We start from the raw sequence: 17117 nt of genomic DNA, 5'->3' as shown, positions 1-17117 counted from the left end.
AAGGTAGAACAATGTGATTTTTCAAAGCTGTGAGTTTCTGAGAATTAAAAAAAGTAACAATTCAAGGGTAATTTTTCAAAGATAAGCATCATCCTATTGAATTTTTTCTTATTTGCATAAATGTTTATTTTTAAACTTTAAAAACAGTGTATGCACTCTTACCATATGCAAAAATTAACTCAAAATGGATCAAAGACCTAAAGATAAGAGCTAAAACTTCTTTCTTTTAGGAAAAAACATAGGGGGAAAGCTTCATGACATTGGAGTTGGCAACAGTTTTTTGGCTGACACCAAAAGCACAGGCAATAACAACAACAACAAAAAAAAATAGACAAACTGGACTTCCACAAAATTAAAACTTTTGTGTATCAAAAGACACAATCAACAGAGTGAAAAGGCAACCCGTGGAATGGGGAAAATATTTGCACATTATATACCTGATAAAGGATTAATATCTAGAATATATAAAGAACTCCTGCAACTCAACAACAAAAAAGCAATTTGATCCAAAAATGGACTTGAGAGAAAGGACTTGAATAGACATTTCCCCAAAGAAGATATTCAAAGAAGACATAAAATAACCAACAAGCACATGAAAAGATGTTCAACATCATGAGTCATTAGGGAAATGCAAATCAAAATCACGAGATACCACTTTACACCCATTAGGAATGGCTATTATCAAAAAGCCAGAAGATAGCAAGTGTTGACAAGGAATGAAGAAATTGGAACCCTTGTGCTTTGCCGGTCAAAGTGTGAAATGCTGTGGAAAACAGTTTGGAAGTTCCTCAAAAGGTTAAAAATGGAATTACCATATAATCCAGCAATTTCGCTCCAGATAATATACCCAAAAGAAGTGAAAGCAAAGACTTGAACAGATACTTGCACACGAACGTTAATAGGAACAATATTTACAGTAACCAAAAGGTGGAAACAACGCAAATGTCCATCAACAGATGAACGGATAAAAAAACATGTGGTATATATATTCAATGGAATGTTATCCAGCCCTAAAAAGAAATGAAATTTTGACACATACTGCAACATGAACGTACCTTAAAGACATTACACGAAGTGAAGTAAGGCAGACACAAAGAGACAAGTATTGTATGAGTCTAGTGGTCTGAGGTACCTGGAGTCGTCAGACTCCTAGGGATGGAAGATGAAATGGTGGTTTCCAAGGGCTGGGATCAGGGAGGTGGGGAGTTAGTGTTCAAGCGGTACAGAATTTCTGTGTGAGAAGATGAAAACGTTCCGGAGATGATGGTGGTGACGGTTGCACCACAGTGTGAATGTACCACTGAACTGTATACCTAAAAGTTGTTAAAATGGTAAATTTTATGTTATGTATATTTTAACACAAAAAGAGATGAAATTCTGATATACATGATGCAACATGGATGAACCTTGAAAGCATGCTAAATGAAATAATCTGGAGAGGGACTTCCCTGGAGGTCCAGTGGGGTTAAGACTCTATGCTTCCAATGCAGGGGGCGTGGGTTCAATCCCTGGTTGGGGACCTAAGATCCCACATGCCATGTGGTGCAGCCAAAAAAAAAAAAAAAGAAAGAAAAGAGCCCATGGTGTCCTACAACACACACAGTTGGGGCATAAATGACACATGGGCAATCCAGATACTGTATTTCATCACCTAAGATGCCATCAGCTTAAAGATGCATATACAAAAGGACAGATATTGTATGATTCCACTAACATGAGGCACTGAGAATAGGCAGATTCATAGAGACAGAAAGTAGCATAGCAGTTACCAAGGGCTGTGGGGAGAAGGGGTACTGGGAAGTTATTGTTTAATGGGTTTCTGTTTGGGATGATGAAAAAGTTCTGGAAAAGAATAGTGAAGATGGCTGCACAACATTGTGAATATACTTAATGTCACTGAACTGTACACTTAAAATGGGTAAAATGGTAAATTTTAGGTTGTTTTTATTTTACCACAATAAAAAAAAAGTAATATGTGCTCGAGTTAAAACCATCACACAATACAAAATAATATCAAATGAGAAGGGAACACCTTGCCTCCCTTCCTCTCTCCCCTCCTTTCACATGTCTCTCGTGTTTATCTCTGTAACTCTGAATCACCCGTGTATATCTCTGTGCCTTGATTCTCCCAGTGTAGATGGTGTCTGGGCCTCCTCTCAAGGACGGATGAGGGACTGAGAGTACTTTCGTTAACTCCCATCAACCCTCTGCCTCTATCACCTGATTGTGGATATTTACACTATACTTTTGGATATTCTAGTGGTTAATTTTTAGCTTTAAATAACACACTTAAAACTTTATCTTCTAAAACTTTTTTATTATGGAAATTTTCAAACATATGCAAAAATAGAAGAGTGTAGTAAGTCCTGTGTATCTGGGACATAGCTTCTACTTGGAACCCATAATCAATCTTATTTTTTCCATATCCTCACTCACTTCCCTCTACCAATTATTTTGAAACAAATCTTAAGACATTGTATCATTTTACCTGTAAATATTTCAGTATGTATTTCTTAAAAGTCAAAAAGATACAACATATCTGCAATGCCATTACCGCACCTAAAAAAAAAAAAAAGGAATAATTCCTTAATAGCCAGTTACTGTTGATATTTTAATCTCAGTTTTTTTCAGTTTGTTCAAATCAGGATCCAAATAAGGCTCTTACATTGCAATTGCTGGACATGTCTCTCTAGACTCTTTTAATCTGTAGGTTCCTTACTCCTCTTCTGCTTCCTCTTGCAACGTAATTTGTTGAAGAAACTGCGTTGTTTGATCTGTAGAGTTTCCACAAGTCTGGCTTTTGATGATTGCATCTCAGTGGTGTTATTTAAGTTGTTTTTCCCTTGTATTTCCCCCCCCCCCCTTTTTTTTTTTTAAAGAATTGGTTTTTTATTGTTTTTTATTTTATTTATTTATTTTTGGCTGCGTTGGGTCTTCATTGCTGCACACGGGCTTTCTCTAGTTGCCGCGAGTGGGGGCTACTCTTCGTTGCAGTGCGTGGGCTTCTCATTGCGGTGACTTCTCTTGTTGTGGAGCATGGGCTCTCGGCCCGTGGGCTCAGTAGTTGTGGCACGCAGGCTTCAGTAGTTGTGGCTCGCAGGCTCTAGAGCGCAGGCTCAGTAGTTGTGGCGCACGGGCTTAGTTGCTCCGCGGCATGTGGGATCTTCCCGGACCAGGGATCGAACCCGTGTCCCCTGCATTGGCAGGTGGATTCTTTTTTTTCTTTTTTTTTTTTAATTTTATTTATTTATTTATTTATTTATTTATTTATGGCTGTGTTGGGTCTTCGTTTCTGTGCGAGGGCTTTCTCTAGTTGCGGTAAGTGGGGGCCACTCTTCATCGCGGTGCGCAGGCCTCTCACTATCGTGGCCTCTCCCGTTGCGGAGCACAGGCTCCAGACGCGCAGGCTCAGCAATTTGTGGCTCACGGGCTTAGTCGCTCCGCGGCATGTGGGATCTTCCCAGACCAGGGCTCGAACCCGTGTCTCCTGCATTGGCAGGCAGACTCTTAACCACTGCACCACCAGGGAAGCCCCTGGCAGGTGGATTCTTAACTGCTGCGCCACCAGGGAAGTCCCTTGTATTCCCTTTTATTTCCTATAATTTGGTGGTTACAGACTTGCTCAGACTGAGATTTGATTTTATTGCAAGAATATATATAGTTTTGTTAACTTCCACCAGGTGGTACGTCATATCTGGTTGTATCTTTGTAAATGATTCCCGCAGCCACCGACGACCATTGCCTAGATCCTTCAGTTCCTTAGGGGTCTTATTGATCTCTCGGTCCTTATTCACTTGGTAGTAGGAATGCTTCTATAAGAAGAAATTTCCCCTTTGACTATTTGGTTATCCTAAGACACGGGAAAAGCAGAAATAATTGCTTGACTCTTTTAATTACCGGAAAACTTTTTTAATTACCAGTTTTGAAAATGTAGAGTGGATTCCCGAGCATCCTCTAATGGTTACCTTTGAGTCCCTTTTTCTTTTAGGATCACGAAGAACCCATATTGGATTTGTTTCAAGCCATTGCATTTCAGTTCTTACTGATGTTCACATTGTCCTGTCTTTGGCCTATGAGAGCCTCTTCAGCTTTGGTCCTGAGTCTTCTTGGCCTGATTCTAAGGGTCTTTGGTAACTTCCTCATTTTCTAGTATGAGTAGATGTCCCAGGCTCCTGCGATACATTTGCTGCCCCAGGCCTGGATTAACCATTTCTCTTTTAGTAGAAAATAGTATTTAGAGATCACAGTTTGGGCATTTAAGTGCTCATTGCTACTAGTTTGGTTATTGTTAAATCTTTATTTCTAAATCCATAAAATCCAGACCATATTTGTTAACTCCCTTCCCCAGAGCCTCATTCCCAAGGGACCTACTTTTTTTCTTCAACCTTGTCCATTTCTGTCAGTTATAAAATGACTTTTACACATCTTCAAGACTTGTAGCCTTGACATTTGGCTCTGAGACTATAATTAATCTTCCTCACTTTGTCTGTAGATTGATTATAAAAACTGGAAGCCAAAACCCAGCATTTGCAAAATTATACTTACATAAATATCATCTACTGATGAACCTCAAAACAGTATGATTAGATCTATCACAAAGGAAAATGTGTTCCTATTCCACCACCCTGGAGCTCTGGAATGAAATCTTTGCAAACTTCATGGCTGAATGGATTCTTTTTATAATTACAGTCAACTGCTTAATGTCACTTTTTATTCTGATTCGTGTTTGTACTATGATGTTGTATGGCTATTTTCCCTGGAATTTCTAGCTGTTTTATTTGTTGTTGTGTTGAAAAAAGAAACATGTATGCTTTCATCTGATTAAAAATTTCTAGATTCCTAATCATAGAATTATGTAATGGAACTCACTTGCATTTTTAAAACTTACATGGTGGAGAACTTCGGTACTTCTCATTTTAATTTTGGCACACTGTTTTTCAGGCCTGTTGCAGAGTTTCAAGCTAAGATTTATTTCGGTTGCACTCCTGAGTTAATTTCACTTTTTCGTGGATCACAGATATTCCTCTTTCTTGGATTCCTATTTGCTGTGATGGCATGTATCTTCAAATACTTTTTTGTTTTTTTTTATTTTTGAGGTTTATGGAAGATAAACTTTCTGATTTCTTCCCACCTGAAACTATTTTATCTCCTCTTTGATTGATAGTTTGGCTAGGTATAGATTCTCAGGTCTGAAATATATCTCTCCTAGAATCGTAACTGAATTTCTCTGTTGTCTTCTAGCATTTAGTGTTGTCAGTTATAAATCTCATATCTGTCTTTGTAGCAGCTCTTGGTAGTAGACTACTCACCATCCAATCTTTCCCTTTTCCTTCTTACCAAACCCTGATTTTGTTCAAGTGTCAAGACCATTGTTTTGCCTTCTTCCCCAACCCCAGGGAGGGACTCATGATTTATTTAAACCAATCATGATAAATCCATTCTTCACATCAGAAATTGATTTAGTAATAGGCTTTTGAATGTCTCTGCTTGAGGATTTGATGATTCTAAATTGTTGCAGCCATCCTGTGACCATGAGGAGAACAGAATATCAGAGGCAGCAGAATAGAAAGACTAAAAGAATCTGAGTTATCGATGAAGTCATCACACAGTTGAATTAACCAACCCTAAAACTATCTAAGTTGATGCTTGAACAACCCAGGGGTTAGGAGCACCAACCCCAACCCCATGCAGTGGAGAATCCATGTATAACTTTACAGTCAGGCCTCCCGTATCCGAGGTTCCACATCTGGGGATTCAGCCAACCGCAGATCGTACCGTACTGTAATATTACTTAACAAAAAAAATCCAAGTATAAGTGGGCCCACACAGTTCAAACCCGTGTTGTTCAAGAGTCAACTGTACTTTACACGGTCAGATTTTTATTTGTAAATAGATTTTAGACTGTGTCTTAGTTTGAGGATCACTTTGCCTCTTGAAGAGATCAGATTTATAACTATTCATAACTCTTATTTTGAATCATTGGCACCTCAACATGGCTGATTTTTGTGTTAAACATTAGGCACCTCAGGCCTAATGTTTCTCCGATCTCTTCTTCATGGAGGGATAAGGAACTTAAAAAAAAAAAAAAGTAAAGCATCCATACAATAAATTTGATAGACTTGCAGAACTGAAGAGGCTGTCGAGAGTTAATTTAGTCTGCTGCCCTGACTCTAAGCAGGTCTCATGAGAAACTACCCCATAAAATTGCTTCATATGCTTTTCATAGACACAGAAATGTCATCACCTCCCTTTGCTGTGGTGCATTCCAGTGCGTTGATGCCAAAGAAAGAGGCACGGTTTTAGAGTTTTATCATGAAAGAAATGGGGTGGCATTTGTCCTAATAGCACCAGTTGTTAGTCTTAGCATGTGGAAGCATTTTTTGTTGCAAGAAAACCAGCTCATGTGCAAATTGATAACATGGAAAGATTCAGGGAAGTGAGAGTTTGAACTGCAGAAATGACTTGGTTTTGGGAAGGGTTTCCTAGAAGGTTCTTTAAAACACAGAGCTCACTAAATGGATTAAAAATGGAACTTCATTTCGAAAATAAAAATCCCAAATACTGCCTATCTAATGGAGCATTTGTTTTAGGTGATCGTGCTGTGAGAGTTACAGAACGCCCCTATTAAGTGGTAGATGTGGGGAAGCCTCTATTTTGGGAGTGGCACTTGCCTTTCCCCACGGGGCACTTTCCTAGGGTGGGGACCTGCTCGGCTACCCTGATTCCTTCCACATGGAGGCTCCGGCATCTGCAGTTGTAAACCATGATTCTTTGACACGCAAATCCCAGATGGTGCTTTGAATTTAAGGCCCATATTGCCTGCAGATTTCCACCACATGTGGTTTAATTTTTTTCCGCATTGTTGCTCAATGCTTGCTCATTGGGGGGGGAAGAAAAGTAGATAAATATGTAACAAAAAGAAAAAACTCTCATAGCCCTATGACTGTTACTATTTTGAAACTGATCCTTCTAGAGGTTTTCTAGGTATATTCATTTATATGTACAACTTTATTTTTTCTTTTTTTAATTGAATTTTTATTTTATATTAGAGTATAATTGATTTACAATGTTGTGTTAGTTTCAGGTGCAGAGCAAAGTGATTCAGTTATGCATATACATATATCCATTCTTTTTCAGATTCTTTTCCCGTATAGGTTATTACAGAGTATTGAGTAGAGTTCCCTGTGCTATACAGTAGATCCTTGTTGGTTTTCTATTTTATATATAGTAGTGTGTATATGTTAATCCCAAACTCCTAATTTATCCCTCCAAGTTTCCCCTTTGGTAACCATAAGTTTGTTTTTGAAGTCTGTGAGTCTGTTTCTGTTTCGTAAATAAGTTTATTTGTATCATTTTTTTAGATTCCACATATAAGTGATATCATATGATATTTGTCTTTCCCTGTCTGAGTTACTTCACTTAGTATGATAATCTCTAAGTCCATCCATGTTGCTGCAAATGGCATTACTGCATTCTTTTTTATGGCTGAGTAATATTCCATTGTATGTATGTACCACATCTTCTTTATCCATTCATCTGTTGATGGACACTTAGGTTGCTTCCATGTCTTGGCTATTGTGCATAGTGCTGCTATGAACATAGGGGTGCATGTATCTCTTCGAATTATGGTTTTCTCTGGATATATGCCCAGGAGTGGGACTGCAGGATCATAGAGTAGCTCTACTTTTAGTTTTTAAAGGAACCTCCATACTGTTCTCCATAATGGAACTTTATTGTTTCTTACAAAAATGGTGTTGGACCCTGCCCTGCTCTCCATCCTGCGTGTCACACCGTAGGTACTGTGGCTTACAGGTGACCCGATGTACCTGTCACGAGCTACTACTTATGAGCTGCTACTGGGCAAGGGTCCACGAGCCCATCATAGTCAACTGTGTTTATCAACATGAAGGAAAAAGCAAGGGGGCCATTGCACCCCAGAGCTACCATGTATTAAGTGCCTACTGTTTGCTCATGGAGACTGTGCATGCGTTATCTCTGTTTCCCAGACTTACCCTGAGGGAGAGCTGGTTCCCACCTCTTTGCAGATGAGGACACTGAGACTTGGCTGTGTCAGAGTTTAGACTCAGATTGATTTGGCACCAGCACCTGTATTTCCTGGGGTCCCACAGTGCGTCCAGCTGGGCAGACCAGCGGGATCTAGGGTGAAGGCGGCGGGGAGGAGAAGACGCTGTCCCCGGAGGAGGATGGAGGTGGGGATGGTCTACACTTACCTGTGATGGACCGAGCGGGCGCCCAGAGGCTGCTTTCTGCTCAGCAGGAGGGGGCCGCCAGGGACCAGAACTGAGCCTCAGGGGGAGAGTCTAGGGTAGGTGAGTCAAGAGGCAGAATGAGTTCCTCTGGGCAGGGTTGGCCTGGGGAAAGCCACAGGGCTGAGAAAGCTTGGTTTTCACCCATCTGCAAAGCCCTTGAGCTTGCCCAGTCCCTGAAGGCCCATCAGGGGCCCCAAACCCCATGCCTGCCTCTCTGGCCTCCTTGGGTGAGCCTCTCCCACAGTGTAGGTCTCCTTCCTGTCACGTCAGAACTCGGTGTCACGTGCGGCGGTCAGTCTCTCAAAAGGCTTTTTCTCCGCTAGAGTTAACCAAGGAGGCGCACGCACACTGTTGGGTTAATGGATATTATTGGCTCAATATGCTTCCCTCTCCCAAATACTTGCACTGGAACAGCACTGTTGGGACTGGGTGCTGGAAATGCAAAGATGAAGCCACCTCCTCTTAAGCAGCTAATTACAGTGGGGAGACATGACACATATAGTGGGGAGGACATGGGTACGAGGGGATGTGATAGAGGTACGTGCCAAAGGTTATGTTGCTTTGTTGTTCTTGTTCTTGTTGTTGTTTTTTGGTTTTTGCCCCTGGAGAGAGGTGGTTGAGGATAGCCCTGGAAGGAGATAATTGAGTGGGGCTTTGAGGGATGAATAGGAGCTGTATACCAGTCTGAGGGGTCACTGGGCTGGGAAAGCAGCTTACCCAATGCCTGGACGCAATAATGGCCTCTGCCCCAGCTGGCTCAAGTAGGCAGAGGCCAGTAGGCTGGGCCAGACTGCAGAGAGCCTCGTGTGACATCCTAAGCCACCGGGGTTGTATCCCGTGGGCAGCTGCCCCCATCAGATTCTAAATCGTTTTAATCAGGAGAGAGACTTAATCTGACTTGTGTTCTGGAAAGATATTCTTGGTAACAACGAGGAGGCTGGATGAGTCACTTGGAGAAAGGGAGGCCGTATTGCAGAGAGTTCGGTAATCTGGATGTTTTCAGCAGATGCTGAGAGTGAGTTTGGGTCAAGCAGGCTTTGTCCCAGGGTTCCAGTGAGAGGAGATCAGCTCGGGCCTCAGGGAGAGAAAGACAGCTTCAAGGACGTGTGGGGATGGCGGCAGGTTCCCAGGGAGGTAAGAGGGGCCGTCACCGCCACCTCAGCCCCCAGCCCCTCTTCCTCCCTCTTGGGGGCGACAGGGCCCTGACACTGCCTTCACAGTCCCTCAAAGAAATGAAGGCCTCGGGCATTCATGAATCGCAGTAAATCCTGGCCGGGGCCAGTGGCAGGCCCTGGATCCCTTCCCTGCGTTCGTTTTTAATGGCCATCAAGCTTTGTGAAACTCTGTTGCCTCCGGAGGTGGGGAGAAACACAGGAAGCAGGCCCCGGGCTGGGCACGGGTGTCCAGGTGGGCAGAAGGTCTCCGACCCCAAGAGACAGCCAGTCACACACTGTGGGGAGACTTGCAGGCGGGGAGAGTCCGTGTGGGTGGGGCGTGACGTGCCAGATGCCTCCTGGGCAGAACAGTTGGTTTTCAAATGCAGTTAGAGAGACAGTGGAGAGTGCTGGTTCAGAGCCCGGGCTGTGGCGCCAGACTGGGGGTTCAGATCCTGGCCTCACCACTTCCTTGCCGGGTGTCTTGGGAAAGCCACCTCTCTCTCTGTGCCTCGGTTTTCTCACCTGTAATAGGGGCGCGATGATGATGCCCACATCGCAGGTTTGTTGTGAGGAGCGTTCAGAGCAGGGAGCACCGTGCCCAGGTGCCCGTTTGCTTTTCCAGAGACCCTCCTGAGGCCTGAGCTCTCAGGAGGTCAACCCACCCAGACCGACCGTGGCTCCTGGCTCTTCTTCCCCGCCCAGGTAGGCGCAGCTGCACCCCGAGACACCACCTTTCTCCCCCCACTTCCTGCATATCCAGGGACCAACTGATGCCCGGATACGCCCAGTCAGCGGGCGGGGCAGGGGCGGCGTGGCACTCCCACCCGGCCGTGGAGCCTCGCCCGGCTTCGTCCCACACAGCCCAGCCCGCCAGCCGTACCTGGACCCTCCCCCATCCCAACTCACCCGTCGCCTGGAACTTCAAAGTGGTTTATTTTTTTCCTTCTGCATTTGGATTCCAGGAATATTTAATGGGGCGTGTTAGAGCCAACAGCCCCACTTGCAGTCTTCCTCTCGAGATTAAACAGGTGCTCGGGCCTTCTTTAGCCAAGCTCGTCAGCTGCGGCAGCTGAGGGTTCCGGGGGCCTCTGTGGCTTTGGGGCCCCCGAAATGCTCCTATCTCTGTTCGGGGCCTCCCCCCGACTCCCCCGCCGGCCTGGCCCAGGCTGGGCAAAGGCATCTCAGCTGTGAGGCACAAATGAGAAAACAGGTCGCTGTCAGCAGGTGCCTTTGGCTGAATTCACGTGACTTCCGGGGCTGGGAGGGTGAGGCCCCGCGGACACCCACTGGGACAGGCCCATGGAGCCGTTTCGGTGACTGTCGTCCGCTCTCCCCACGGAGGGCAGACTGCTCCGGCCTCGGGGACTGTCCCCTGTCCCCGGCATCTCCTCGGGTGCCCCTCCTCGGGGAGCATCTCCTCCTGGCTCAGCTCGCGGCCGGGCGCCTCTTCCCCGGGCCCGGCGGCCCAGCTGCCCAATGGCGTGAGTCCTGCCACCCCTCTTTTTTCTGGAATTTTCACAGCCACGTTCCAATGTAAACACTCTCGTGGGAGAGCCGGCGGCCCCTCGGGAGTCGGGCTGCGGTGACGGCCGGCCGGGCCCGCGGACCACGCACAGCTCGCGCCTGGCTCCAGCGGGCCCTTAGCCCAGCCCGGCGGGCGCCGTTTGTCCCCAAGCACCAGGGGGTTTCAAGCAGACGCGGAGCCACGCATCTGGAACGGGAGCGCAGCTCCGGTGCGCGGGGAGACGCCGCACCGCGGGGCTCCAGGATCCGGCCTCCGCAGCCGCGGGCACGGGCGTGGCGGCCGGTCCCTCCTCGCCCTCCCGCGGCAGGTGCTCGCGCCCGCGTGCGCCACCGTGGGCCTCGGACCCAGGGCACGCGCCGCGGAGGCCGTTTTCCCCGCTGCCCCTCTCCCCGCGACCTCACTTCGGTCCAACTCCCGGGGGCAGCGGTGCGTGGAGCCACGTCCGGAGCCGGGAAGGGTGCTTCTCCCCACAGATGCGACATCGTTTTCCTCTCTTCCTCTGCCCTCTCTCTGTCCCTCGCCCCATGTCCTCCCTCTTCCCCATTTTATGCTTTCTCACCCCAGGGAGGCCTTGCCCTGAGGAGGGATGAACTCGGGTCTGGAGCAGGGACCCCAGCCCACGGTGTTGGTACAAAAAAAGCAAGTGTGGGAAGTAGACAGGGTGTCAGGAGCTGATGATCAGCCAGACACAAGGGCCCGAGCGGGAGGCAGACATGGCAGTGGAAGCAAGGGCAGGGGCCCCGTGTGGGAGCCACCGAGAGTCCCCGCGGGAGGGGGGAGGGGGAGGGGAGGGGAGGGGGAGGGAGAGGGGAGGTAGCTAGGGCCCCAGGGCCTCAGGCCCAGTACCGCTGAGCCAAACCCTCGGCTCCGTGATGGGGCTGGACCTCGAGGCAGGACCTAGAGGCTGGAATCCCCTTGGTCCCTTCCAGAACTGCCAGCCCACGCAGAGGAGGCGGGGTGAGAGCTCTCCCCACCCACCCCGTGCCCCTGGGACCGCCTGCACCCAGGGAGCCTCTGGGAGCTGGCTCGGCCTCCGGGGCCTCCCAGGCAGTGTGTCCAAGTGAGTAGGAAAATTCCAGAGCCCAGAGACTCAGCCAGCGGGCTCAGCCAGCACGCAGAGCGCCGCCCTCAGAAGACCCCGCTTCTCCCTGCCCAGTCAGGGCCCGCAGGAGCCTCTAGTGGACCCTCGAGGGCCACAGGAGATCGGGACTTGCCTGCCATGGTCCCAGCAGTGTCTGTGGACTTGGAGTGCTTCCTACTGGGGGGTTAAGTACTGTGTCGGCCTCAAAGCTGTCTCTACAGGGAGAAAATTCCAGTCTAGGGGACGTCAGCCCAGGCAGGATCCCCAAGGGGCACAAGGAGGCTACCTGGGGACACAGGTGCCCCTGACTGTGGCTCCCCAGACGATCCTCCCAAAGGAGCGACCAGCCTTCGCTAAGTCCAGATGCTCCCCTCCCTTCCCCTCCCACTTCCTCTCCCCGACGGCGGGTGAGGAGGGGACGCAGAACGTGAGGACGCTGCTCGACACGTGCTCACATGCACATGTATGTGCAGTCATGTCCCGGACTGACCGTAACCACACTACAGAGCACTTAGGAAACAGAAGGAGGAAGCACCCCCAGTGCTGCCAGGATCTCACCTAAGAGCTGCTGACCAATATCACGAGTATTTCTAAAGAAGGCAATACAGGTCACTAAAAATGAAAAAAGTTTTAAGTGTCCAAAAGAGTATTTCTACTTACCCTTTTTTTCTTCTTTTCGTTTTTTTATTTTTCTACTTACCCTTTTAAAAAATTTTATTGACGTATAGTTGTTTTACAATATTGTGCTAATTTCTTCTGTATGGCAAAGTGACTCAGTTATACATATATAAATATTCTTTTTGTATTCTTTTCCATTATGGTTTATCATAGGATATTGAATCGCACAGGTGCTATACAGTAGGACCTTGTTGTTTATCCATTCTATAGTTTGCATCTGCTAATCCCAAACTCCCAATCCATCCCTCGCCTACCCCCCTCCTCTTTGGCAACCACAAGTCTGTTCTCTATGTCTGTGAGTCTGTTTCTGTTTTGTAGATAAGTTCATTTGTGTCGTATTTTAGATTTCACATATAAGTGATATCATATGGGGTTTTTCTTTCTTTCTCTTTCTGACTGACTTCGCTTAGTACGATAATCTCTAGGTCCATCCATGTTGCTGCAAATGGCATGATTTCGTTCTTTTTTATGGCTGAGTAGTATTCCATTATATATATGAACCACATCTTTTTTATCCATTCCTCTGTCGATGGACATTTAGGTCGTTTCCATGTCTTGGCTATTGTGAATAGTGCTGCTATGAACATTGTGGTGCATGTATCTTTTCAAATTCTACTTACTCTTTTTAATATGCAAATACTAATTTAATATGCAAATACTAAAACACAGTTCAGTCATTCTTCCCCTGATCCCGTGGTTTCAATTACCTGCAGTCAATCACAGTCTGAAAATATTAAACGGAAAATTTCAGAAATAAACAATAAGTTTTAAATTGCATGCCGTTCTCAGTAATGGGATGAAATCTGCCCAGGACATGCATCACCCCTTTGTCCAACACATCCTACCTGTTGGTCACCTCGTAGCCACTCGGTTGTCAGATACACCATTGTGGTACCGCAGTGCTTGTGTTTAAGTGACCCTAATTGTACTTAATATTGGCCCCAAAGCACAAGAGGAGTGACGCCGGCAATTCAGGTGTGCCAATGAGCAGCTGTAAGGCGCTTCCTCAAGGGAAAAGGCGAAAGTTCTCCACTTAATAAGGAAAGCAAAAAAATCGTATGCTGAGGTTGCTAAGATGTATGGTAAGAAGGAATCTTCTACCTGTGAAATTGTGAAAAGGAAAAAAAATTCCTGCTAGTTTTGCTGTCGCACCTCAGACTGCAAAAGTTACAGCCACAGTGTGTGGTAAGTGCTTTCTTAAGGTGGCAAAGGCATTACATTTGTACAATAAGATGCTTTGAGAGAGAGAGACCAGATTTACATAACCTTTATTACAGCATATTGTTATAACTGTTCTATATTTTTATTAGTTATTATTGTTAATCTCTTACTCTGCCTAACTTATAAATTGAACATTATCATAGGTATGTAAGGGAAAAACATAGTATATACAGGGCTGGGTACTCTCGCAAGCATCCACTGGGGTCTTGGGACGTATCCTCTTTGGATAAGGGGAGGGGGATGACTGCAGAAGCTTTACTGTTTTTTGGGGTTTTTTTGGCTGTGTTGGGTCTTCATTGCTGTGTGCGGACTTTCTCTATTTGCAGCGAGTGGGGGCTACTCTTCGTTGTGGTGCGCGGGCTTCTCATTGCGGTGGCTTTCTCTTGTTGCAGAGCACGGGCTCTAGGCACGTGGGCTTCAGTAGTTGCGGCACTTGGGCTCAGTAGTTGTGGCATGTGGGCCTAGAGCTCATAGGCTTCAGTAGTTGCAGCACGTGGGCTCAGTAGTTGTGGCACATGGGCTTAGTCGCTTGTGGGATCTTCCCGGACCAGGGATCAAACCCATGTCCCCTGCAGTGGAAGCGCGGAGTCTTAATCACTGGACTGCCAGGGAAGTCCCTGTCGGAAGAATTTCAGATGTACAGTCTTAACAGGTATCACTTAAAATGAGAGATTAATATTCCAGGAAATGGATGTACAGTGGATAATAGTCCACATGTTGTGTTGGGCATTTAAGTGAGTTCTGTTTTTTCGCTGCTCCAAGCTTGGACCACATTTTAAACGGGTCTCTGGGAGAGATGAACCACAAGCTTCACGTTTCTTGTACGAGTCCAGCACCGCAGACGAGGGCCACCGGCTTTCATCCCTGGGCTGAGAGTGGGGGTGAGTCAGTGCAAGCCCAGCACCCCTGCTGGGTCAGCTCAGCCGCCTCCTGGGCGGGACGTTAGAGATTATTGTGCCATCTCGGGCAGGGGACACTTTCTCTCTGTACTCCCCCACCTGGGGGCCCCCCTCTCTGTGGTCCGTGAGCTAGCCCTTCCTGCCGGCGTGGGAGCCTCCAGCTGTTGGTCTGTCTCCTCGATTGAGCGTGAGCCCTTGAGCGCGGGGACTACCTTATGCTCATCTTTGAACCCCTGGGAACATGACATGGTAAATTCCTTTTTTTTTTTAACTTTTTATTTTATACTGGAGTATAGTTGATTAACAATGTTGTGTTAGTTTCAGGTGTACAGCAAAGTGATTCAGTTATACCTATATATGTATCTATTCTTTTTCAAATTCTTTTCCCATTTAGGTTGTTACATAGTATTGAGCAGAGTTCCCTGTGCTCTACAGTAGGTCCTTGTTGGTTATCCGTTTTAAATATAGCAGTGTGTACAAACCATAAACAAAACAAAAAGACAACCCAGAGAATGGGAGAAAATATTTGCAAACGATGCAACTGACAAGGGATTAGTCTCCAAACTTTACAAACAGCTCATGCAGCTTAATATCATAAAAACAAACAACCCAATCCAAAAATGGGCAGAAGACCTAAACAGACATTACTCCAAAGAAGACATACAGATGACCAAGAGGCACATGAAAAGATGCTCAACATCGCTAATTGTTAGAGAAATGCAAATCAAAACTACAATGAGGTATCACCTCACACCAGTCAGAATGGCCATATTCAAAAAAATCTGCAAACAACAAATGCTGGAGAGGGTGTGGAGAAAAGGGAACCCTCCTGCACTGTTGATGAGAATGTAAATTGATACAGCCGCTATGGAGAACAGTATGGAGGGTCCTTAAAAAACTAAAAATGGAACTACCATACGATCCTGCAATATCACTCCTGGGCACATACCCAGAGAAAAACATGGTCCGAAAGGATACGTGTAGCCCTGTGTTCATTGCAGCGGTGTTTATAATAGCTAGGACTTGTAAGGACATGGTAAATTCTTCACAAATACCTGGGCTGGAAGGAAGGAGGGTGGAGGGGAGGTGGGACGGTCACTTCCTCTGGCATGGTGATCAAGGACATTTTCATGATTGAGTGATCGAGTTTTTGGGGGTGGTGGGGAGCTCTGTTTATAGCTTGCCAAGTCTTTTTTCTTTTGAATTGGAAGAGTGATATAAAAAGCAGTCACAGACAAGCCTGTCTTCACCAACCTGGGAAATGGAGAGACTGGAGGACCTCTGCACTTAGCCCCACGGTGGCAGGAATCCCAGCGAACACCATCCCCAAAAAAAGGTACGTTTCTCGGGCCTCTCCCTCTTGGAGCCTCAATTTCCTAATGTGAAAATGTGAATAATAAAATCGCCCACCTCGGGGCTGTCAGTGCGGATGAACTGAGCTGCTCCGTGTCGTTCACTCAGAAATCCTGGGCACGTACAAAAGGTCCAGCCCATCTGAATGGAACCAAAGTCAAAATGTGATCTTTAACATCTGTAGGACCCCCGCCAGCAGCCGTGAACAATGGGCCGTGATGCGACCATGGACTGGTTGCTGAGGCCTTGCACTTCTGTTCCCAGTGCCGTCCAGGAAGGAGTTGTGGGAGACAGCCCTTCGAGGAGGCTGCTTTCGTTTGATCTGCACCTTCTAATACCTCTGAAGCACTTTGCCATTTTCTGCCTGGGTCTGTTCAGGGCTGTGTCCAGGTGACTGGATCCTTCCTGTTCCTGGGTGGGGCGGGCTGCCTCAGGCCATTGGGAATGAGACCTCTGGTGCGGACTCCCTGGGTGGCGTTTTTTTTGTTTGTTTGTTTTGTTTTTAACGTCTTTACTGGAGTATGATTGCTTTACAATGGTGTGTTAGTTTCTGCTTTATAACAAAGTGAATCAGCTATATGTATACATATATCCCCATATCCCCTCCCTCTTGCGTCTCCCTCCCACCCTCCCTATCCCACCCTCTAGGTGGTCACAAAGCACCGAGCTGATCTCCCTGTGCTATGCGGCTGCTTCCCACTAGCTATCTATTTTACATTTGGGAGTGTATATATGTCCATGCCACTCTCTCTCTTCGTCCCAGCTTACCCTTCCCCCTCCCCGTGTCCTCAAGTCCATTCTCTAGTAGGTCTGTGTCTTTATTCCTGTCCTGACCCTAGGTTCTTCAGAACCATACAGTATTTGTTTTTGTCTTTCTGACTTACTTCACTCTGTATGACAGTCTCTAGGTCCATCCACCTCACTACAAATAAC

The 17117-nt window shown here is 46.4% G+C and overlaps 1 long non-coding RNA gene across 1 annotated transcript in view; it reads left to right on the top strand.

Annotated features, from left to right (window-relative positions):
• The window catches only part of LOC132356803 (uncharacterized), a 38297-nt gene that overhangs the window by 20226 nt on the left and 954 nt on the right, over nucleotides 1-17117 (top strand). Inside the window, exons 3-4 of the long non-coding RNA XR_009500076.1 lie at nucleotides 16043-16167; nucleotides 16449-16574. This is a non-coding gene — a long non-coding RNA (uncharacterized LOC132356803). The remainder of the gene's footprint in view (nucleotides 1-16042; nucleotides 16168-16448; nucleotides 16575-17117) is intronic.

The sequence above is a fragment of the Balaenoptera ricei genome, chromosome 2 (assembly GCF_028023285.1).
Source record: "Balaenoptera ricei isolate mBalRic1 chromosome 2, mBalRic1.hap2, whole genome shotgun sequence".
Taxonomy (NCBI): Eukaryota; Metazoa; Chordata; class Mammalia; order Artiodactyla; family Balaenopteridae; genus Balaenoptera; species Balaenoptera ricei.
This window is presented reverse-complemented; position numbering and strand designations above follow the sequence as displayed.